The sequence below is a fragment of the Chenopodium album genome, chromosome 15 (assembly GCF_948465745.1).
Source record: "Chenopodium album chromosome 15, dcCheAlbu1.1, whole genome shotgun sequence".
NCBI lineage: Eukaryota > Viridiplantae > Streptophyta > Magnoliopsida > Caryophyllales > Amaranthaceae > Chenopodium > Chenopodium album.
The window spans coordinates 19,218,289-19,242,311 of NC_137848.1; the positions used below are offsets into that span (position 1 = coordinate 19,218,289).

The window sequence follows — 24,023 nt, forward strand, 5'->3', positions numbered from 1 at the left end:
AGGATAAATTAGAACACGAAGTAAATGATTTTAAGGACACGAAATGAATGATTTTGGGTTTAAAGGCACGTAATGAATGATTTTGGCTAAAAACATTTTAGGTAAGGTAAGAGATGGTTAAGGATAAAGGGAAATTCACGAGACTCTTCAACTCTTCACCATACTCGGTAATTAAAGACGTGAAAGGTACTCATCACTAGGTTTGGTTTTAAGGGAGACACAATCAGGTGTTTACGCTACTCATTACACATCAAAGGAAAATATCAAACAAGGCATCTATGAGAACCATCTTGATCGATGTGTAGCATGTAGTGCATCGTTGGCTTTCACCAATGAAGATCTTATGCTCGGTTCAAAACCTTACAATAGATCTCTTTTCGTTTATGGATACATTCGCAAGCAAAAGGTTAATCGCATACTCATAGATGAAGGTTCTGCAGTGAATATCATGCCAAAATCCACCATGAGGAAGTTAGGAATCACCGACGAGTAATTGTCTTAAAGCCACCTCATGATTCAAGATTTCAACCTCGGGGTGTAATGAGCCATCGGCATGATAAGAGTTAACTTGACCATTGAAGAGATGACTACAATAACGATATTTCATGTCATTGATTCAAAAACATCATACAAGTTGTTGTTAAGGCGACCATGGATGGACGAAAATGGAGTAGTATCATCAACCTTGCATCAATGCTTCAAATATTACAAAAATGGTGAAAGAAGGGTAAGCACAGACGTGAAGCCTTTCTCAGAGGCCGAATTTCATTTTGCTGATGCAAAGCTCTACATTGATCAAGAGGAACCCATCAAAGTGATGCCATTGGAAATCGCCTCCATAGGAAAACAAGCCCCAAAGAAGCAACAAATGAAGGAAGACCCTCCTTCAAAGGAGATCTTGAGTGAGAAGGTTGAAGACATCAATGAGAAGAAAATTTCAGTTGCCCTATCAAAGAGTGGTGAATGAAGTCTAACTTGCATATTCTAGTGCTACGTTACATCCCTATGTCACGTCTAGGAAGGTCAAACTCCGTTCAAAAAATGTGAAGTGCAGGTTGCTCCAAAGAACGTTGAAAGTAAGTCGTCTTCATTAGATGAAAGCATGACTCTGCCAGTGCGACAAGTAAGCCGTCATAAGATATCTTATCCATCATCTTTAAGGCTTGAAAATATATCAGAGGTGCCTAGCGCTAGAAAAGAAGGGTTTGACCCAGTCGCTTACAAGTTGATGAAAAGCTCAGGGTATAAACAACAACTATAGCAACAAGGTGAGCGTGTTTGGGTGAAAAAAGTTGGTTTAGATTTCGTGGAACCTCAACCAGTGAAGATCTTGGCTCGAAGAAAGTCGGTACAAACATTCCAATACATTGCGATGGAAGAAGTCAAAGAAAGTGTAGGTTAAAACACTACACCAAGAAAAAGAGGCTTCATCTTCCATAGGATCCAACCATCATCTACTAGACCACAATCTTCAGTTTTCGATAGTTTGGAAGGTCCAAGTCTTGACTCATCAAAAAACATTTTTAGTAGATTCGGTGGTCAATCAAGAGGCATACAAATGAAAGCGCCTAAGGGTATCTTCAAAAGATTAAGAGTGGCAAACAAACCCATCAACCATTGCCTACAAAGCATGCAAGTCAAGAAGCATGAGAGAAATGTCTTCAACCGACTAGGGAACACTGAAATTATCTCTAAATCACGAAGGCAAAATAAAAGGAATGTGAAAAAATTTGAGTTAGAGAATGACGTCAAGAGCAATATCCCATCTTGTATGAGGAGCCTTAATCTACTAGAAGTAAATACAGGTGAAACCCTGAGTGTAAAAGGACGCACGGTGATTCTCACCGGCCAAGAAGTTCTCGCCAATCGTGAAGATGATGAGTGTGAGAATATACTCGCTACTTCTAACCACGTCACTGTCTCTGAAGACAATATCTTGGACGAAGATTTGGAGCCAGCAGAAACCCCTAAGACCCTTGAAGACAGGGGGCAATCCACTATTGATGATTAAAAGGAGTTGAATCTTGATTCTACGGATAAACCACGCCTGATCAATGTAAGTGCACAACTTTCTCTTGATGAGGAAAAATCTTACATCAATCTGCTCATGGAGTACAAAGATGTGTTTGCATGGAGCTACAAAGAGATGCCGAGGCTTGATCCTAAAATCGCAGCTCATCGTCTAGCAATCAAAAAGGGAATTTCATCGAAGAAAAAACCTCAATGATGCTTTCGGCCTGAATTACTCATCGATATAGGTTTTATTCGTGAGGTCAAGTATCCAACATGGATTGCAAATATCATCCATGTAAGGAAAAAGAACGGACAACTACGTGTTTGTGTATACTTCAGGGATCTTAATGGTGCTTGTCCAAAGGATGATTTTCCTTTGCCTGTCACCGAGATAATGATCGACGCCACAACAAGACATGAGGCTTTATCTTTCATAGACTGTACAGCGGTTATAATCAAATTCTCATGGCACCTGAAGACCAAGAAGCAACCGCTTTTCGCAAACCAAAGGGAATCTTTTGCTATAAGGTGATGCCTTTCGGCTTGAAAAATGCAGGGGCCACATAACAAAGGGAAATGTAGAAAATTTTTTGAAGATATGATGCACAAAACAGTTGAATGTTAGGTTGATGATCTCGTTGTCAAGTCAAAGAAGCGGGATGATCATTTATTTCACTTGCGAGATGTGTTTGAGAAATTACGAAGGTATCAACTGAGAATGACTCCTTTAAAGTGTGCGTTCGGCGTTAGCTCTGGTAAGTTTCTAGGATTTGTAGTAAGGCATAAAGGGAGTGAAATTGATCAGTCAAAGATTGCTGCAATCCAAAACATGCCTGAACTAAAGAATTTCAAAGAGTTATGTGGTCTCCAAGGACGATTAGCATACATTCGGCGCTTCATTTCAAACCTCGCTAGAATATGTCACCCATTTAGTCATCTTATGTAGAAAGGAGCTTTGTTCAAATGGGATGACTTGTGTCAGAAAGCTTTTGACAATATTAAAAAGTACTTGTCAACTCCACCAGTCTTGGGGGCGCCGATTCAGGAGAAGTCACTCATCTTGTATATTTTGGCTCATGAAAGGTCGCTGGGGGCATTACTCACTCAGGAAAGTGAATAAGGCAAGAAAAGAGCACTTTACTATCTTAGTCGCACCTTAGTTAGTGCCGAACTAAATTACACTCAAATAGAGAAAGTGTGTTTAGCTATGATCTTTTCCATTCAAAAGTTGAGGCACTACATGCAAGCACATACAGTACGAATGATTTCCAAAGCAGATCCTATCAAATACATTTTTTCAAGACCGGTGCTATCTAGACGACTCGCGAAGTGAGCAATGCTCATAAGTTAACACAACATTATGTATGTACCCAAAAAGGCAGTTAAAGGGCAAGCTCTAGCCGATTTCTTAGCCGATCACCCAATTCCATCACATTGGGAGCTTTCGGACGATCATCCTGGAGAAGAGGTGTTCAACATTGACATTTTTCCACCATGGGACCTATACTTTGACGGGGTTGCACGACGAGATGGCGCCGGAGCTGGTGTTCTCCTTGTGTCACCAGAGAAACATGTCCTCACTTATTCATTCTCCCTAACTAACTTGTGCTCGAACAACGTTGTTGAATCAAGCACTTATTCTGGGGTTGCAAATGGAAAAGGGTTGAACATCCAAGATCTCGATGTATATGGAGGTTCCATGTTGGTAATCCATCAACTCCTTGACTAATATGAGGTTAAGAATGAAGACTTGAAGCCTTACCACAAGTGCGCTTCACAATTGTTGGAATCATTTGACAGCGTCAAACTCCAGCACGTTCCAAGAAGTGCTAATAAGATAGCTAACTCCCTTGCAATCTCGCAGCTACTTTGGCACTGGGGGCAGAGGAGAGCACGACAGTTTTCATTTGCAACCGATGTGTAGTGACTTCTTTAGAAGACGAAGAGAAAGAATATGCGCGCATTTTTTCAGTCTACAAAATAAACACAGTGGATTGGCGCCAACCTCTCATTGACTACCTAGAGAATGGAAGACTACTAGGGAATTTAAAGCACAAAACAGAGATCTGACGACACGATCCACGCTTCATCTATTACAAGGGGACTATCTATAGGCGCTCTTTCCTTGGAACTTGGTTAAGATGTCATGGAAATGAAGAAGCTACTAAAACTATTGAGAAGCTCATTCAGGAGTTTGTGGAGCACATCAATCTGGTCTGAAACTACATGATCGTGTCAAAAGGATGGGATACTGTTGGCCCACGATGGTACAAGATTGCATAAAATTTGCAAAGAAATGTGAAGCTTGTCAATTTCAAGCAAATTTTATTCATACACCTCCAGAGCCGTTACATCCTACTGTGACATCTTGGGCGTTTGAAGGATGTGGGTCCAATTACGCCAAAGTCGTCAGCTGGTCATGCATACATCCTTGCCGCTACAGATTGCTTCTCAATATGGGTAGAAGCCATCCTCTACGCGAGGTCAAAAAGGAGAATGTGGTAGATTTCACCAGAAACCATATTATTCATCGATACGATGTGCCGCAGTACATCATCACAGACAATGGTACTCCATTCGTCAATAGGTTGATGACAAGTCTGTGCAAAAAGTTTAAGTTTACACAACATAAGTCTTTGATGTGTAATGCTCCTGCGAATGGACTAGCTGAGGCCTTCAACAAGACTCTCTGTAATTTCCTTAGTAAGATAACAAAGAAACATAAACAAGATTGGCATGAGCGGCTTGGTGAAGCTCTATGGGCGTATCGAAAAACCTACAAAACTCCGACCCAAGCAACTCCTTACGCAGTGGTGTATGGTGTCGAAGCTATCGTACCATTGGAAATACAAATCCTATCATTGCGTGTAGCCGTACAAGAAGATCTTACAGAAGAAAAGAATGCTAAACTCTGATTGGCTAAATTAGAAGCATTGGATGAGAAAAGGCTTGAAGCTCAATAAAGTTTGGAATGCTATCATGCTCGACTAACACGTGCATTCAACAAGAAAGTACGTGTGCGTTCATTCCAGGTCGGAGATATTGTTCCAGATATTGTTCTAGAAAGACGGGAAACAAATTTAGCTCAAAATGGGATGATCCTTACATCGTCCAAGAAATATACACCAATGGAGCATTCAAGATTATTGATGCAGACGAGTTACGTGTAGGACCTATCAACGGCAAGTTCCTGAAGCGTTACTACACTTGAAGTACCATTTGATATAATAAGCTTCTAAGCAAGAGCCTATACTGCAAATATATATATATATATATATATATATATATAAGAGACTTGATGAACTACGTTGGCTTGATCTTGTGAAGTGGATTCCCGCTCTACAGGTACATAGGCAGCTTGAAGTTGCGAAAAAACTTCGAGTCCAGCCACATCAAAAAAAGAAAAAAAAATCTTGCCTGTTGATAAACTACGTTGGCTTGATCTTGTGAAGTGGATTTCCATCTTTACAGGTACATGGGCAGCTTGTAGTCACAAAAAAACATCGAGTCCAGCCACATCAAAAAAAAAAAAAAAAAAAATTCTTGCCCATTGATGAACTACGTTGGCTTGATCTTGCGAAGTGGATTTCCCGCTTTACAGTTACGTATGCAGCTTGAAGTCACCGAACAAAAACTTCAAGTCCAGCCACATCAAATAAAATAAAATTTAAAAAAAAAAAAAAAAAAAAAGCATGCCTTGCAACGCTCCTGGCCCGCAAGAGCTCAAACTGTGAACGGCTAAAAAAAAAAACCTTTGTACGTGTCAACAACTCTACGAGGAAATAAAGACAATATTGTGGTAAGAGGAAAACGAATAATCATTGTTCATTTCATGCTACCATAAATCAAGTCAAAATAACAATTCAAAAGAATTAAAAAAAAAAGAAAAGAAAAAAAAAGAAGAGAGAGAGATAAAAAATAAATAATGAATATGGCATCTAATCTAAGGTCTTCAATGCGTCACGTCGAGTATCGAAGATCTTTTCAACTTCTGATAGCTTGGATTACCCTTCCTTGATGGCTAAGACACTCTACTCAAGAGAAGTATAGGACATCTTCTTCAAGTCGTTTACATTCCTTGTGCACTCCGCAAACTGATGCTCTGAATCTAAAACAAGTGATGCAAGTGTAGCCTCCCTATCAGTCATGCTAGAAATTTCTTAAGCTTTCTTTTGCCCAACTTCCTCAATCTCTTGATGAAAAGTTTCAACTTTATTTCCGTTCTCATTTTGAAGGATAACAACATTGCTCAACTGAAATTCCATTATTGAAAGTTGTTTCTCGAGATCTCCTAAAGGTGCCTTCCCTTCACATTTTTCTCGTTGAGCATGGAGTTGTGAAGCAATCTCTACATAACTTCTAACAGATTATTCAAAACTGGAGCTATTTATCTTTTTAGCTCTAATGTACTGGTATGCCTCAGTAAGTTCTTGATCAAGCTCGTGAACCTCATCTAAGGGGCGCGCAGCATATTTGTCAATCTTCGATATCGTGTCCTTTACATTGAATTTATGGGTCTTTGCCGAACTAAGAGCAATAGGGGAGGGACCGTATCCATCAGATGCCATGCTTGCTACAACACCAACGATGACTGGATCCTGGGATGTATCAATTAAATCATTGTTGAGTGGAGGATCGAAAGTGTTATTACAGGCTTCCGACTCATCTTAGAGACTCATGGACTCATGATTGACCTGAAAAAATTAACAGTCATTGAACTATAAAAAATAAAAAATAAAAAAAATATTAAAAAAAAATACATGTCCTTTGTCATTAACGATTTCATCGTAGCAATCGCCAAGGACGTCATGTAGAAGCTTCACTTTGAAGAATAATAGAAGAATTCTTGTTATGGGAGGTCTTCTTGTCATCCACTTTCTCTTTTAAAGATGAAGACTCTTCACAAGGGTTGTTGAGCTTAACCTTCAATGGGGCTTGTTCGAATCAACTTTATCTCCCAAATGGATAGTATAATCTTTCCTCTTTTTGGACTAGCTTTGGCTACGAGTTACATGAGCGTCTAAAGGACTTGGTGAGCTGGAAGTTGAAGGAGTTCGAGGACTAAATGGACGACCTGGAATGAGGAACTCGAATTTTGTTTCTAATTGAGTGCTTGCCTGGAATAATTGGAACACATGCTCTGGAGTGATGGCATGTACCTGTGGCTCAAGTTCACCTGGCATACCCTGGTAGAAACCAAATTAATGACCAAACCTGTGAGGGTTGTACGGCTTAATCACGTAACTATCATCATATCTTAGAGTCATAAAGTAAGACCTCATAGCGATGAAGTAATTATAAATTTGGCGTAAATGTTATTGTCATCTACAAATCTTTTAGATTCAGACTAATTTGGACAAGTTCCAAGCCAGTTGATCGATTTACTATAACGTATAGTCGACCTAGCATCAGCAGATGACAAGTGAATGACTGCATCAGGGTGTTAAAAACCAATCATATGGGCACCGACATACTTGTGATTTGAGTAGACATTCGGTGCCTTCGAAAATACTTTGCTATCTAAATATGGAAATAGTGTACTAGGAAGAATCCTGGACTTCTCCCGGCTAATGTGAAAGTCGAAAGCTCGTTCAAGCCTCTATAAATGCTGGTTAAAATTGAAATAGCCAAAGATATTTTACGACCACTTACAAGTAAAGATGCAGGCTTGAATACTCATAGACGAATGAAGCCTAAGTCTTTCAATCTGAGGATGAAAGCGCACAACCAGCAAGAAAGAAAAGTGGCAAGATAAGTCTATTTGCCATATGCCTCGGGGATACGTAAGATGTTAAAAGCTTCATGTAGATCATCGTTCCATAGTAGAGTCTCACTCACGGTAGCAAAACTGGTCATAGGCACTGGAAGTATGTGAGCCTTTCTGTCGTTAGAGGAAGTCGAATATCTCGAAGCACCAAGAAACCAAAATTGACACCAATTATCAAATTTGACGTGGGTTCTGCGGAACTTTGCAGCAATGTGTTGATAAGCCGCGAAAAGGTACTTGCAACCATAAGGAAGATACAAAGAGTCATTCTTGTCATATCCTTCTAACTCTGTGGCGGATAGGACGACCTCGTCATAAAAAGAACCATTTATAGGGAGTCCACTGAGATAGTGCAAGTCCCACAAACTTATTGAGATTTCACCTGCTGAAGTGAGTAGTGGTGTTGGTCGTTAGGCTCCATATCTCTCACAAAAGGTCTGCATCTATGGAGTGTTGCGTTCATAACAAAACATAGAGGCATAAACAGCGTCAAGGATATTTGTGCTTGTAAGAATGTGTTTAAAGTGTTGCAGTATGTCTTCCAACCATTCCCAATACTGAGGAACATGTGAGAATTTAGCTTCAATGAGTAATTTCGAACTCCATTTAGTGACCTCCTTGCGAGAAATGCGCCCAGATCGGAGAATGTGTCCAATGCCTTAGCTTCGGTGGATGGCCGATGATGTGATGATTGGAGTACCACCTTTGGCGTCTTACTCGGCCCTTCGATGACCTCTTTCCACCGGTGTTTTAAACTTGTTGAAAGATGTTCTACTTTCCAATTTTTAGCAAAAGTTCTAGTCATAGAGCGAAAGGTGGAAAAATGAATTCCATCTAGACCCACAGCTTCATTCAACACCTATAAGAAGTCATCTCCTGATGCTCCATCAAACTTGAATTGCGCCATATTATTTTGAAAAAAAAAATGTACGTGAGAAATTATGGTGGTATCAAAATATCATCATTAAAAACAAAAAAAAGTTCACGTGGCTTGTGAATTTGTGATGATTAGTTATTAATATATCATGATCATCATCATATATACATACATATATATATATATATATATATATATATATATATATATATATATATATATATATATATATATATATATATATATATAAAAATTAAAAAGAAAAAAAGTGTTTAACATAAACAAGGGGCACTACATTTAGCTTATTTCTTTTTCAAAAAGCAATTCAAGCAAGTTTCAACGAAGCATACCCAGTACCAAATTCCCTGTAAGGTTGTTCATTCAAGATGGCGCGAGGCTCGAATGTAGCTTCGGTTTGCGGTGGTCAAAATTCGTGATGACGAGGCTTAAATGTAGCTCTGACATAAAGTGGTCGAGACTCTAATGGCGAACTCCGGCTTGGTGTGTCAAAGAATCAAGCATCGAGGCTTTGTAGTGCGGTGTGGCGAGATGAACCAAGGTCCAGTAGTGTTGTACCTCTGATCTTCGTTGACATCGAACTAGTTTGGGTCGAATGGGTGTTGATGCTCCAGCATTGTCGTCGTACGAGGTGTGCGTTTGCCGATATCTCAAAGCTTTTGAGATGGTGATGCTAAATAAACAGCGCCAATGATTTGATGTCATTAATGCATAGAGGGTGATATTTATAGAGCTATAAGTTAACTTGTCCTCTAAGAAGATAATTTAGAAGCTTAACTGACTAATTTATCTCAAGCCAATTAAATGGGAGATATAGTCAGGATAATATAGTTCTATTTCATGAGATAATATTCTATCTTTTCTTTTTATTGAATAAAGCTCAAATGCCACGGTTAGCGCAACGTAGTGATGCTTATCATAGTATGTATCTTCAATAAAGGTAAATAAAGTGGCCAAGTTGACTTGATTTCCCATAAGATGATAGATTTTAGTTGTTCACAAAATATATCTCAATTAAAAGTTGGACAGTTGTCAAATTGTGGCCATTGTATTAGATTAAATCACAACCCTTTATTTTTTTTCTTTGACTGATATAAAACGTTAATAAAGTTGACTCTTGATTTTATTTTTGGAGATCATTTAAAAAAAATCAAGCATTAAAATCAACTACGTTCTAACCTACTATCAATCAGTTTCCCATATTTCACAAAGTAGTCTTATTTTTCCCTTTCTCTACTGTTGATTGATTTCAATACATTCTCCTAAATTGTGTACTATGTTGCTTTCCATTCAATTCTCATCCACTTTGCATGGCATCTCTTCAAATCTATTGGAATTAATTCGGTAAGTTTAATCATTGTCATATTTTAGGCTATTTCAACTCTCAAATATGGTTGAATTCATGATTTGAAAAATGTTTTGAAGTATTGTTATTGTAGTTTTTGATGATCTTGATGTTGTTTAGTTCTTAATTTCACTTTATCTACATCAATTGTTCAATTGGGTGTTTAATTATAATAGAATTTAAGCGATAATTTTTAAGGGTTTTTCTATGGTGTGGTTCAAGAGTTATCAATTGAATGTGAGGTTGATTAACAAGTAATTGTTTCTCTTTCATTGTTTTTACTTGATTTATATGCGTTTTTTCTTATAATAATCTATTTTTTTGGTTGATTTTCTCACCAAATAATGCTGAATTTATTTGGTTTTTTTTTCGCATCACATTTCATGAATTATTTTCCCCTTCTGATGTACAACTATTCTTCGTGCTTTATCTCCTTGCTTTTGTGATATGATTGCGTATAAGCTTTTTAAAATCAGTTTATAAATAGAAAATGTTTTGGCTGATTCATGGTTGTAAAGAGCAAGTGGAAGTTTCATTGTCAATTAAAATTGGTCAATATGTAGTAGTCCATGAACGATCATGAGGATTCTTTAATTGCTTGGATTACTATCAGTTCATTAATCCTCATTAAAATTGCTATGAGTATAATATATACTTTTGGGCTGAATCATGATTTCTCCTATCTATACATTTCACTGCAATTGCTACCAACATGATCAACTGCCAATAAATGTTTGACCTAAGAACCTTTAGATTAAAGAATTTGATGGTAGTATGGGCTTTGATATTTCTCCTCTGTTTTTTTTTAATTTTTTTTCAATTTTGTGTGTGTATGTTAATGTCTTGCAGATTAGCATATGACAATGAGAGATAAGAGCCACAAACTAGACGGGATTATGACTGCTTATATCTGACTTTAATTATCCTGCTTGAGGTGGGAATGATTCTTTTTAGAAGAAGTATTAGGGGCGATGGTGATATTTAAGGATACCTCTAAATTTTGCATTTGGTGTAGCAGAGTTATTTGTTTGTCCGTATATTCTCATACATCCTACGACTGTGAGACTACTACAGCATTGTCATTGCTTGAACTGTGTTTTATTCTATAGGTTGTGCTTAGAGGTGGTCAGGAAGCATCACATGTGACAACTACAGATCATCGTGCAAGAAAGTTTGAGGCAAAATTCTACAATAAGGTAAATTACATAAATTATTTTATGTGAATGAATTATTGATTTTGTTATTAGTATGAATGGGTAAAAATGAGACTGGATCTGAAAGGACTTATCCTCTTATTGATATTTTGAATTGCATTTGGTCCACAAATGAAATAGTATAAACTGTTTCTTTGTAAAGATTTCTTGCATTTACATGTCAATTCCTTCATGTAATGATGTATGATTGGTCAAAGAAAGAGCATGTAATCTCCCCAATGCTCATGCCTGTAGTATTAATTTGCTTAATTTTTTACATATTTTCCGTAGTCAATCTAGTTTACGTGATATATGAGTATGTTAATAGCTTAAGCATTGCGCATTGTATTTCTTTTAAACTTGTATTCAACACATTTTAGTAGAATTGTAGCAAACATGTATCAAGGCTTTTGCAAATAAACCAAAAACCTAAAACACCTAACTTTTTTTTCCTAGTAAATTTAGCAATTACTTTTATGTGGTTGCAAATAAAAAATCAATGTTCACTGTAACTTGTTGAATTTAAGATTTTCCTTCATTAATTATTTGTATTATTTTGATTGTAGATCCTCACAGCAGATATTGGAGGTGTTAAGGAGAATTTCGGACCTGTAAATGCATTGGTGTTCAATCCTAGTGGTAAAAGGTAAATAATCTCCTTAGATTAAATCTGTATTTAGTGCTTTTTATTTATCTATTTATCTTTATTTTTTCCTTTGGAAGTTATAATAAGGGTTCATGGAAAATGTTCTCAAGTATTTCTGTTGTTGTGGTATGCACTTATGTAGCTTTGTCTGTGGAGGTGAAGATGGTTATGTGAGATTACATCACTTTGACCCGGATTATTTCCATATCAAGCTCTAACCATCTTGAATTTGCCTTTTTATCATGTGTGGTTTGCAACGAAACAAGAAAATTTTTGACGTGGGGAAAACTAGGTCGTTGTCTTAACTAATCTTCCCTAGGGTCAAACAATATTTGTAATCAATCAACTAATCAAAATACTTGTATAATGGGAAGCTCAAAGATCGAACCACTAGGAATGGGGGGTTAGATGCTATAGTCTTAGGTCAAGCTATTTCGAAAAGTAAGAGGTAGTCGGAGTATGACTAAGGTCTCAAAAAACTAAGCTATGTAGAAATTCAATACAACAAACACTAGGGATTTAGGATCCACATGTAATTTAGATAATCATGCTAAATGAAGAAAACTCGATTGATTCAAACGTTGTAAAGGAAAATAGTAATTGCAATCGAGAGGATTCAAAAGCTATCTCCTAGGAGTCAAGCTAGGGTTCACTAAGAAAAACTAACAAGGAGAATCACAATCAAATTCAATCAAAATAAAAGCAATTCCTAAATCAAGGGTTCATGTCATTAGAAATCACAATGTAATCTAGCTTGAAAATCAAGGTTGATCACTCCTAATCAATTCAATCACATGCACAATTCTATCAACCAATTTAATTACAACAATCTAATCAATCAAGAACCATCAACTAGAAATGATCATCATTCATGCATGCTTCACCATCTCCCTAGAAACTAATCTACTCACTAGGCATATTAAGATTGAAGAACAAAACAAATTGAATCACAATCATCATCATCTTAAGCTTAATCAAGTAGTAAGTCAAATCAATCAAACTTTTAAACCAAAAGATCAACAACCAAGCAATCATACATGAATCAAAAGTAAAATAAAGCAATAGAGAAGAATTAAAGGAAGAAAATCTCACTAATTTTCATTGATTAAGGAAGAAATCCAAGCTTAATTGAAGTAATTGAAGTACAAATCAAGTATTAAAGTGTTTCTCTCTCTACTTTCTCTCTCTACTAAATCTGGAAATTCTCTAATTGTACTAGAAAAAACATCATCACCTAAAAATAAAAAGATCCCAAGTATATATAGCAAGGGAGCAAAAGAGGCTCAGCTAGCATGTGGTGCGCACGCACAGTAGGGCCTGCGCGCACGCACACGCTACCCTTTGTTGTGGTGCGACAAGGCTAGCAGCAAGTGCACGATGAGTCATGCGCGCCCAAGCATCCCTATAGTCAATGCTCTCATGCAATGCTCACAAGGGAGAAGCCTTGAAAACTTCATTTTTGTGTGTTCATGACCAAGACATGTGATGAGGGTGATGCACGAGAGCGCTATTGCCAAGAGTGGGAGCTTACTTCTTATCTTGAACTCTAGCCATCTACATGATATGAGGCCTTGCCCCGAGCATCCAAAAGACTTGGAAAACCTTCCAAAGTAAATCCCGAGCCCCAAGCAAGTCCTACAATGAAAGAAAGTAAAGCGAGTAAAGTAGAAAAGACGAAAATACCCTTATTTCACAAGAAAGCACAAAATAAGAGAAATGAAGAAACTAAAACATAAATGAATGAAACTAAGGCGTTATTCAAGGAGAAAACTATAAAAGAGAAGGAAAACATCTAAAATGCTACCAAATGAGTGTCATAAATGACATTCATCAATTTTCCAGAGTAATTGTGAAGACACTACTACTGTTTTCGTAGAATAGCCTATATAGAAATGTGTATAGCTAATGTTGTCCAGAAGAAGCTTATGTATCTTAGCCTGGTTTGAGCCGACCTTTATTTTCTTCATGTGGCTTTGTAATGGTGTTCTTCTATCTTTTGGTAATAAATCTTATTTAAATTGCCAAAAAATTAGCCATTTTATTTTTGGTTCACTACAAGATTAGTCTGTATCCTTTCTTCTATTAAGTCACAAAAACAGCCTTGTACTATTATTTATTACGGAGTTGTATTGTTACTATAAATTCATTGGTCTTCACTCTTCAGCATTCAGCAATACAAGTTTTTGGTGTATTAGTTTTCAATGTTTTCTTCTATCAGAAAAGGTGATATCTCTATTAAAAAAAATTCAACATGAAATACAGTCGTACAAAGTATGGTACCTATCTTTTAAAAAAAAAATGATATCTCTATTTATTTGACAAACCCACGATGACTAATATATGCCAACCTTTTTAGTTTTTTTTTTTTTTTTTTTTTTTTTTTTTTTTTTTTTGAAGAAATCCCAAAACTTGATATATTATCCTATTCCTATCTTCTTCTTTTTTAACTTGATATTATCAATCATATCATAAGTACGTGATTTGGATATTAATGTTATAGACTTATACAACTTGTAATTCCTTCCTATCTTCTACAAGTATATTATAGTTTGAGTGACATATTATTTTTTTTTTAAAAAAAGGATATACTTTTATATATATTTTTATTTACATAATACATGTATTGAAAAATATTGATACTCCCCGTCAAAATTATGAAGAGATAATAATTTATGAAAAGATTTTATTAATTTATGAAGAGATAATAAAAATTATGAAGATAAAAATTACCAAAAAAGAAAAATTAAAAAAAAGGTCAAGGGCTTGGGTTTATTTTATTTTATTTTATTTTTTTTAAGCAAACAAATTAAGGGCCAAATATTAACTTTTTTCTCCATGGATGAACGTGGGTGGAAAGAATATTTTCCTCAAAGTTAATCATTCTCATTATAGTCAATATATACAAAGATAATTGCATGACTAATGACTAATACCACGGAACATCATAATAGTAGCATGCAATCTAGCTTAATTACTAGGAAACATATATTAATCACGGTTTAGTAACTGCATTATTGATGTGGGTAGTTTCATTGATAATTTTTTATCCATTTTTTTTTTTTTTGAATAATTGTTTACTTCCTTAACAATATTACTAAATATTTTTAGTAAATAAGAATTTTTATAAGGACATATTCGGAAAGGGTGTTCCCTTTAAGATTAACAAACATAGATAGAATATAAATATTGTGTGGTGTCATCCTAATTCGTAAAAAAAATGTACAGCATATAATATTTCTTCAAAACAAACAATATATTAATAAATTAAATTATGTATGTAAATAAATTACCTTATGAATGTGAAAAGAAAAAATTTAAATATTGGAGATGCTCAAATAGTCTAAATAAATGATAGCTAAAAACATTTAAAACAGGTGGAGTGGAGTACATTTTAAACAACCTAATAAAAATAAAACGTCATGCCATAACAACTTGCAATTGCTACCAATGAAAATTAAGGAAATTGGTAAATTGAACATAAATAACATTAGAAAAGAATAATATATTCATAGCTTAACACAATTAATCTATTATTTCAACTTGCTCTTCTCTAGTTATATCAAGGTAAATTGATTTTCTCTTCTTGTACGACATTTCTTTTGGGGTATCCTCATCTTATTCCATCTTCACACTGGTAAAATGTTGCCTTATACATACTGCTTCAATGATAGGCAATACCTGAGCGCATCCATCCAACAATTGTTGCGTTTACTCCGTTCCTCAATGAATGATCAAAGATCGCATGATTATGTCTTTTCTATGCTTGATTAAAGACTTGTGTAGGTCATCTAAGAAACAAAATCATTTAGATATATGGATTGCATATAATTCTTAAAAAATAAACAAGAAGCACTGATAACTTGTTATTTGATACGATTTTAGAGTGATTTCGAACCTTGTTTACTTGGTATATTGCCATTTTGGTTCACTTTTACTCTATTTTTGTTCAACTTTTGTGTATCCCTTGCTTCACGGGTTGTTAGTGTTTTTGTTGGGTTTTTAGGTTCAAAGACGACCATTTGAGGCATTTGGATGATAAACCGAGGTTAAAAGCCGAAACAATGGAGCAAAACCGAAGAAAAGTGAAGGTAAAGGCCTTAGAGAGTCTGCACGGACGTGCCGTACTTTGCACGTCCGTGCAGAAGTGTTCCAGCAGGACCAGAAGCTACTGCCTACTGCTTTCGAGGCCTGCACGTCCGTGCCATATTTGGCACATCCGTGCAGGATGCCCTGACTAAAACAGTACCTTCTGCCCCCCAGGTGCACGCCCGTGCCAACCTCAGCACGTCCGTGCAGGTATAGCTGCACGTCCGTGCCAACCTCAGCACGTCTGTGCTGACCTGTAGCCGTGCCCGACTCTTGTTTTCTCCGTCCTTTTTATTTGGGGGTCTATATAAATAACCAAGGGAGCTCATTTGTACGGCAACCAAGTTTTGAGTGCTTCCTCTTAGTTTGCAATTGTAGAAACACAAATATTCTCAATCATTAGTTAGATTATAATTATTAGCTTGGAAATTTCATTCTCAATCATTGTAGAAGACAAGTTCCACCATTGATGTTCAAGTTGAAGCTTCTAGTAACATTTTCTCACTCTTCTCTTCCATTTTAATTGCTTTGATTGTTAATTATCTTGCTTAATTCTTGTATGCTTAGATTGTTATTTAGCTTAATCTTTAGTTAATTCTTGTTCATGAGTTACTTGAAATCCTTAATTGCTTTAATCTCCATGGATTGTGAGTAGTCTAATTTTCTAGGGTTTGGGTAAAACCCTCAATGTAGCCACTAATTACTTGTTGCATGTGTTAATTTGGTAATTGTTGGGTGTTAATTAGTTGAGCTTAAGTGGTTTAATTGCTTAGTTCTTGTATATGGCCATTGCTAGAACTATTACCTAAGCTTTCTCAACGAAGGATCGAGAGATGAACTTGAGTTAGCTCCCTCATGCTTAATTGACTTGAAATGCCATGAGAATAGGAATTTCCAGTCAAGGGAATGTTTTTTGTCATCGTGATTATGCTTTAATAATTGTTTTATGCTTTGTAACCATGAGAGTAGGTTGTATTCATAATTCGAGTAATCCCTCTAGCTTGAGAGAGTAGTTGGGTGCTTTAGATGACTTCTCCTATATTATCCCCTCAAATTACCATTGTTTGCTACTTGCTAATTGTGATTTGTGACGAAATTGAGTGGTATATCCCAAGCCCTAGAACTCTCTAAATATTGTTAATCTCCCCCTAACTTTAGTTGACTTCAACTAGCACTTGTTACATAAAACCAAACCAATCTCGACTTCATTTAGCTTATTTATGCGGTAGTATCTCGGTGGTTGATTCAACGCCTCTCTTGGGTTCGACCCTTTCTTACCCTTGCTATTAGCTAGTGAGACCAAGATAGGATTTTATCTTTGGTAGGCTCAACGACTGCCTATCAAATTTTGGCGCCGTTGCCGGGGAGGCAAAGTCACATTGAATGTATTATTGTTGAATGAGTCTAAGTGTGTATATTTGTATCATGATTTCTCTTATTTATTTTTGTATATTTGTGTCTTCAACTTGTGATAGTCATTGCTAACGTTTTTCTTAGCTTTGTTTGACCTTGCATGACACAGAAGAGTAAGCAATCACCGCTTATTCCCGTTGATCCAGAGTTAAATAGGACTTTAAGAAACGTGAGGAGGCTTTTGCAAGGCACACCCGAGTTCTCTATTGTATATTCGGATTCCGATCCGGAGGAAATCTTTGCAACCAACGAAGAAGATAACATGGGTGATAACATCCTCCTCTACCATTCTTACGAGATTATGACCACCCCAATGCCTTCACAATTCGGAGTGGCATATGTCTCCCTACTACGAATGCAAATAATTTTGAGCTTTCACCTCAACTCATCCGTATGATACAAAGTGATAAATTTGGTGGGAGTTCTCATGAGTGTCCTTTTGCTCATTTGGACAACTTTCTCGAATTGTACACAACCATCAAGCAAAACAATATCACGGAAGAGTTCATTCGTATGCACATGTTTCAATTCTCCTTCCGTGACAAAGCAAAGCATTGGTTGAGAACGGTAGAAGAGGGATCATTGACCACATGGGATGAAGTCACTAGAGCTTTCCTTGGAAAGTATTGTCCACCCGAAAAGACTGCCGAACTAAGAAGGAAAATCACCAATTTCAACCAAGAGATTGATGAAACCTTAAGTGAAGCTTGGGATCGTTTCAAGGACTACACTAGAAAATGCCCACACCATGGTTTCACATCATGGATCATTGTTCAAAGATTTTATGATGGTCTTACTCCTACTTCAAGGGCCAACCTTGATAACGGGGCTGGTGGTAGCCTTAAAAAGCTATCGGTAGATGATGCATACAAGATGATTGAAGAAGTGGCAAAGCACTATGCATACGGAAGTGATAGACGGCAACCTCAAGCAAAGAAGGGCGGTATCCACGACCTTAGTGCAATAGACCTTATTGCATCAAAGTTCGACATGCTAGCTCACAAGCTAGATCAAGCCACCCTTACATCTCCAAGCTCTTCTTCACAACAAGTCATGTCTTGTGAAACTTGTGGAGGAAATGATCACTTGTCCTCCTATTGCAACTCAACTAACCAAGAACAAGCCGCGCCTATTGGGCAAAGAAACGATCAATACTCTCAACCCTACAATCAAGGTTGGAAACCCCAACAAAACACGGGTTGGAAACAACAAAATCAAGGCCCCCTTCAAAACCAATGCAACCAATCTCATCCACAAAACCAACAAGCTCCTTACCGTCATCCTAACCAAAGGGACCAAAACCAACAAAGGCAACAATATAACCAACCCGCTCCTCCACCTCCTCAAAAATCTAGCCTTGAAGCCGCACTTGAGACCTTCATTACACAACAAGGAAAAAGCAATGCGGATATGCAAGCGAACATCCAACAACTTCAAGCACACAACAAGATAATTGAGAATCAATTGGCTCAAATTGCGCAACAAGTTGGAAGTTCATCCTCCAATCCTAGTGGTCACTTCCCAAGCTCAACGATTGTGAACCCAAAAGAGCAAGCTAAGGCCATTACTTTGAGATCGGGGAGAGGTTATGAAGGGCCGATTATGAGTGAAGAGGAGCCATAAAAGAGAGATGAGGGAGTTGTGGTGAGAAATGAGGATGAGTTTGAAAATGAGATAGTTGATGTTGAGAGAAAGGAGCCACAAAGTAAGAATGAGGAAGATGAGGAAAAGGTAGAAAAGCCCCCTATGAAAGTATACAAGCCTCCCATTCCATTCCCTCATAGGATTGTTGAAAAGAAATTGAATGAAAAATTTTCAAACTTTCTTGAAGTCATGAGAGGACTTCAAGTGAATATCCCCTTTCTTCATGCTATGTCACAAATGCCTACATATGCAAAATTTTTGAAGGATCTTTTATCCAACAAGAGTAGGCTTGAAGAGAGTGCAACCATCTCCCTTCCTAAGGAGGTAAGTGCAATCATTCAAAACAAGCTCCCTCAAAAGCTTGGTGACCTCGGTAGCTATGCAATACCGGTGAAGATTGGAGATTTAGAGGCTATGGATGCTTTATGTGATCTTGGGGCAAGTGTGAGTTTGATGCCCTATTCTATTGCTAAGAGTTTGAAAGTGGGAGACTTGAAGCCAACAAGAATGTCCTTACAATTGGCCGACCGCACGGTTAGGCTACCTTTGGGAATTCTTGAATATGTACCGGTTTAAGTTGGAAGAGTATTTGTGCCATGTGATTTTGTGGTAATGGAAATGGAAGAAGATAATACGGTGCCCCTAATTTTGGGAAGACCGTTTTTGAACACCGCGGGTGTTGTGATTGATATGAAGCAAGGAAGATTGACCTTGAATGTGGGAGATGAGAAAATATCATTTTCACTCCCACAAACATTGAAAAAGCCATTGTATGATGAAGTTCATAGAGTTGATACATTGGAAAGGGACTTAGAGAAGTTCCAAGAAAATTTGTTTGAAGGAGATCCTTTACAAGCTATCCTAACGGGAGGCTTAGTTGAGGAAGGTGAAGAAACGAGGGGGTATGATCTTTTGCTCAACCAACCTTTAGTCCACAACGAAAAGAAAGTGGAAGTGCTTAATGTGGAGGTAAAAGAGGAGATGACTACGCCTCCTCACAAGGTTGAACTTAAACCCCTTCCTCCTTTACTTAAATATGCTTTTCTTGATAATAGTGAGAATTATCCCGTTATTGTCAATGCTAAACTTGATGATACCTCTCTTGGGAAACTCCTAGTTGTTTTAAGGGAGTATAGAGGTGTCATTGGGTACAAAATTGATGACATCAAGGGGATAAGTCCTACTATATGCATGCATAAGATTTTACTTGATGATGATCATGCTTCCTCGATTGAGCACCAAAGAAGGCTCAATCCAAACATGAAAGAAGTTGTGAAAAAAGAAGTTTTAAAACTTCTTGAAGCGGGCATAATCTACCCTATCTCCGATAGTAAGTGGGTTAGCCCGGTTCAAGTTGTGCCTAAAAAAGGAGGCATGACCATCATCAAGAATGATAAGGGTGAGACCATTTCTACGAGGTCGGTCACCGGGTGGAGGATGTGTATTGATTATCGAAAATTGAATAAGTCCACCCGGAAAGACCACTTCCCACTCCCCTTCATCGATCAAATATTGGAAAGACTAGCATCACATAGTCACTATTGTTTCTTAGATGGATACTCGGGATTCTTCCAAATCCCAATCCAACCCGAGGATCAAGAGAAGACTACATTCACATGCCTTTTTGGCACCTTTGCTTATCGAAGGATGCCATTTGGACTTTGTAATGCACCTTCCACATTTCAAAGGTGTATGATGTCTATTTTTTCCGACATGCTTGAATCATCAATTGAAGTATTCATGGATGACTTTTCTGTTTTTGGTTCATCTTTTGACATTTGCCTTTCAAATTTGATTAAAGTATTGAAAAGATGTCAAGAGGTGAATTTGGAAAAATGTCATTTCATGGTAGAAGAAGGAATTGTTCTTGGTCATGTAATTTCTAGTAGGGGCATTGAAGTAGATCGTGCCAAAATTGAGGTCATTGAGCGCCTCCCACCCCCTGCAAATGTGAAGGGGATAAGGAGCTTTCTTGGACACGCGGGTTTTTACCGTCGGTTCATAAAGGATTTTTCAAAAATTGCAAAGCCGCTCACTCAATTGTTGGTAAAGGATGCCCCTTTTGTGTTTACTAATGATTGTTTGCTAGCATTTGATAGGTTGAAGGAGGCATTGATTTCGGCTCCTATCATTCAACCCCCTAATTGGGAGCTTCCTTTTGAGCTTATGTGTGATGCTTCGGATTTTGCCATTGGGTCCGTTCTTGGACAAAGGAAGGATAAGAAGCTCCATGCTATCTACTACACTAGCAAAACTTTGGATGATGCACAAAGGAATTACACAACCACGGAAAAGGAGTTTCTAGCCATTGTTCATGCAATTGAGAAGTTTAGGTCATACTTGTTGGGATCTAAAGTCATAATCTTCAACGACCATGCGGCCTTGAAGTACCTCTTGTCCAAGAAGGAACCAAAGCCAAGATTGATACGGTGGGTCTTGCTCTTACAAGACTATGACATTGAGATTAGGGGCAAGAAGGGTGCCGAAAATGTGGTGGCCGATCATCTTTCACGGTTGCCTATCCTTGTAGGTGATCTTGATAACTTGCCAATCGACGATTCATTCCCGGATGATCAACTATTTGTTATTCTCCAAGCACCAGCACCATGGTTTGCGGACATTGCAAACTACTTGTCTTGCTCTATTCTCCCTCCTGACCTCTCCTATCAACAAAAAAGGAAGTTTCTTCATATGTTCGCCAATACTTTTGGGACGACCCCTTGCTCTTCAAACAAGGTGTTGATGGCCTTTTTAGAAGGTGTGTCTCGGATAATGAAATTGAAGATGTTATCACAATGTGTCACTCCTCATCTTGTGGAGGACATATGTGTGCCAACAAGACCTTGGCGAAAATATTGCAATGCGGTTTCTTTTGGCCAACAATGTTCAAAGATGTGTGGGGTGTGGTGAAAGCTTGTGACCGGTGTCAAAGAACCGGTAATATTTCAAAAAGAAATGAAATGCCTTTGAACAACATCCTTGAACTTGAAATTTTTGATGTATGGGGCATCGATTTTATGGGGCCTTTCCCGAGCTCTTTTGGGAACAAGTTCATTATAGTGGCCGTCGATTACGTATCAAAGTGGGTGGAAGCGGTTGCATCTCCTACTAATGATGCTAAGGTTGTGGTCAAGCTCTTCAAAAGAGTAATTTTTCCAAGGTTTGGAGTGCCCCGGGCTGTGATTAGTGATGGAGGTTCACACTTTGCAAAGCGATCCTTTCGAGCTCTCCTTGAGAAATATGGTGTGAGGCACAAGGTGTCATTAGCTTACCACCCCCAAACAAGTGGTCAAGCTGAAATTTCAAACCGGGAGGTAAAAATGATCCTTGAGAAAACGGTGGATAGGTCTAGAAAAGATTGGTCTACAAAGCTTGATGATGCTCTATGGGCCTATCGCACCGCGTTCAAAACTCCTATTGGCACCACACCATACAAGCTTGTTTATGGGAAGTCATGCCACTTGCCGGTAGAACTTGAGCATCGGGCTCATTGGGCTATCAAAACATTGAATTTCGACCTTCAAAGCGCCGGTGAGAAGAGGTTGCTTGACCTCCACGCCTTGGAAGAATTAAGAATGGATGCATATGAGAGTGCAAGGATTTACAAGGAAAAGACCAAGGCTTGGCATGACAAGCATATTAGCAAAAGGGAGTTTAAGGAAGGTGATAAGGTCCTACTTTTCAATTCCCGGTTAAAGTTGTTTCCGGGTAAGCTTAAGTCAAGATGGAGTGGACCTTTCACCGTTAAGAAGGTGTTTCCATATGGAGCAATAGAAATCTTAAATGAATGGTGAACCGTTCAAAGTGAATGGCCAAAGGCTTAAGGCATACTTTGACGGTTTTGTGCATGAGGAAGCCAAGTTTGTTCACCTTAATGAGTTTGATGTTCCCTACTCTCATTGATCTCGCAATGTCGTCAAGCTAGTGACGTTAAAAGAGCGCTTCCGGGAGGCAACCCGAGTTTCTCAACTCTCTCTCTCTCACAAACTATTGTTTAATTTCCATCACTCTTACTATTACTAACTTTTCTCTCAATGTCTTTTGTAGGTGTTGATGAAAAGAAAAGTAAGAAAAGGTTTTTGTGGAAGTGAAGTAGTAGATAATAATAATAATAATAATAATAATAATAATAATAATAATAATAATAATAATAATAATAATAATAATAATAATAATAATAATAATAATAATAATAATAATGGTAATGATAATAATCTTATTATTATTATGCCTTACTATTACTATTATTAAAAATAAAAAAAAAATAAAAAAAAAGGGAAAGGATCGTGCAGCATCAGGTCTGCACGGACGTGTAGAGCATCGCACGTCCGTGCAGAGGCAGTCAGAAGCAATCAGAAATTTTGACATAAATTTCTCCATATTGGCACGGGCGTGCCAAATTAAGCACGTCCGTGCAAGGTGGCTAAGCACGTCCGTGCTGAACAAGTCAGTATGTTATCTAAGTTTCTGTCTGAGGCTGCACGTCCGTGCCAAATTACGCACGTCCGTGCAACGAAGCACGTCCGTGCCTCATATTGCACGTCCGTGCCAAATAAGTCAGTACCCTACCCACGTTTCTGTCTGAGGCTGCACGTCCGTGCCAATTGTTGCACGTCCGTGCCGCCCCGAAAATGGCTGGCAGCAGCACGGTTATAACGAAAAAAAAAAAAAATTCACTCATTCTTATTTCTCTATCTCACAATTCTCACTCCTCCTCTCTCTAAAACTCTTACTTCCTCCTTCAAAACCCACTCAATTCTCCATCCTCACCCAAATTCAACAATTTTCTCCAAAATATTCACTCCATTTCAACATTTTCACAATCTACTACTCCTTTTCCCACATTCAAACCCAAAAATCACCCAAAATACTCAAACCCTAACCTTGAAAAATCAATTTGGGGGTTTTCTTTGGACTTAAAGTTCAAGACAATTGGTTGAAGGAGTAAGTTCAAGTAAGCAAAAGGAAGGTTAGAAAGGTTCATTTGCGGGTTTTACACCCACGATAAGCTCGGTATAATC

At 37.6% G+C, this 24,023-nt stretch overlaps 1 non-coding gene across 1 annotated transcript; it reads right to left on the reverse strand.

The window, feature by feature from the left end:
* Positions 1-18,006: 18,006 nt before the first annotated feature.
* LOC145583688 (small nucleolar RNA R71) lies at positions 18,007-18,113 on the reverse strand. The gene has a single exon (XR_014100287.1). It is a non-coding gene; the product is annotated as a small nucleolar RNA R71 (small nucleolar RNA).
* Between the last annotated feature and the right edge of the window lie 5,910 nt (positions 18,114-24,023).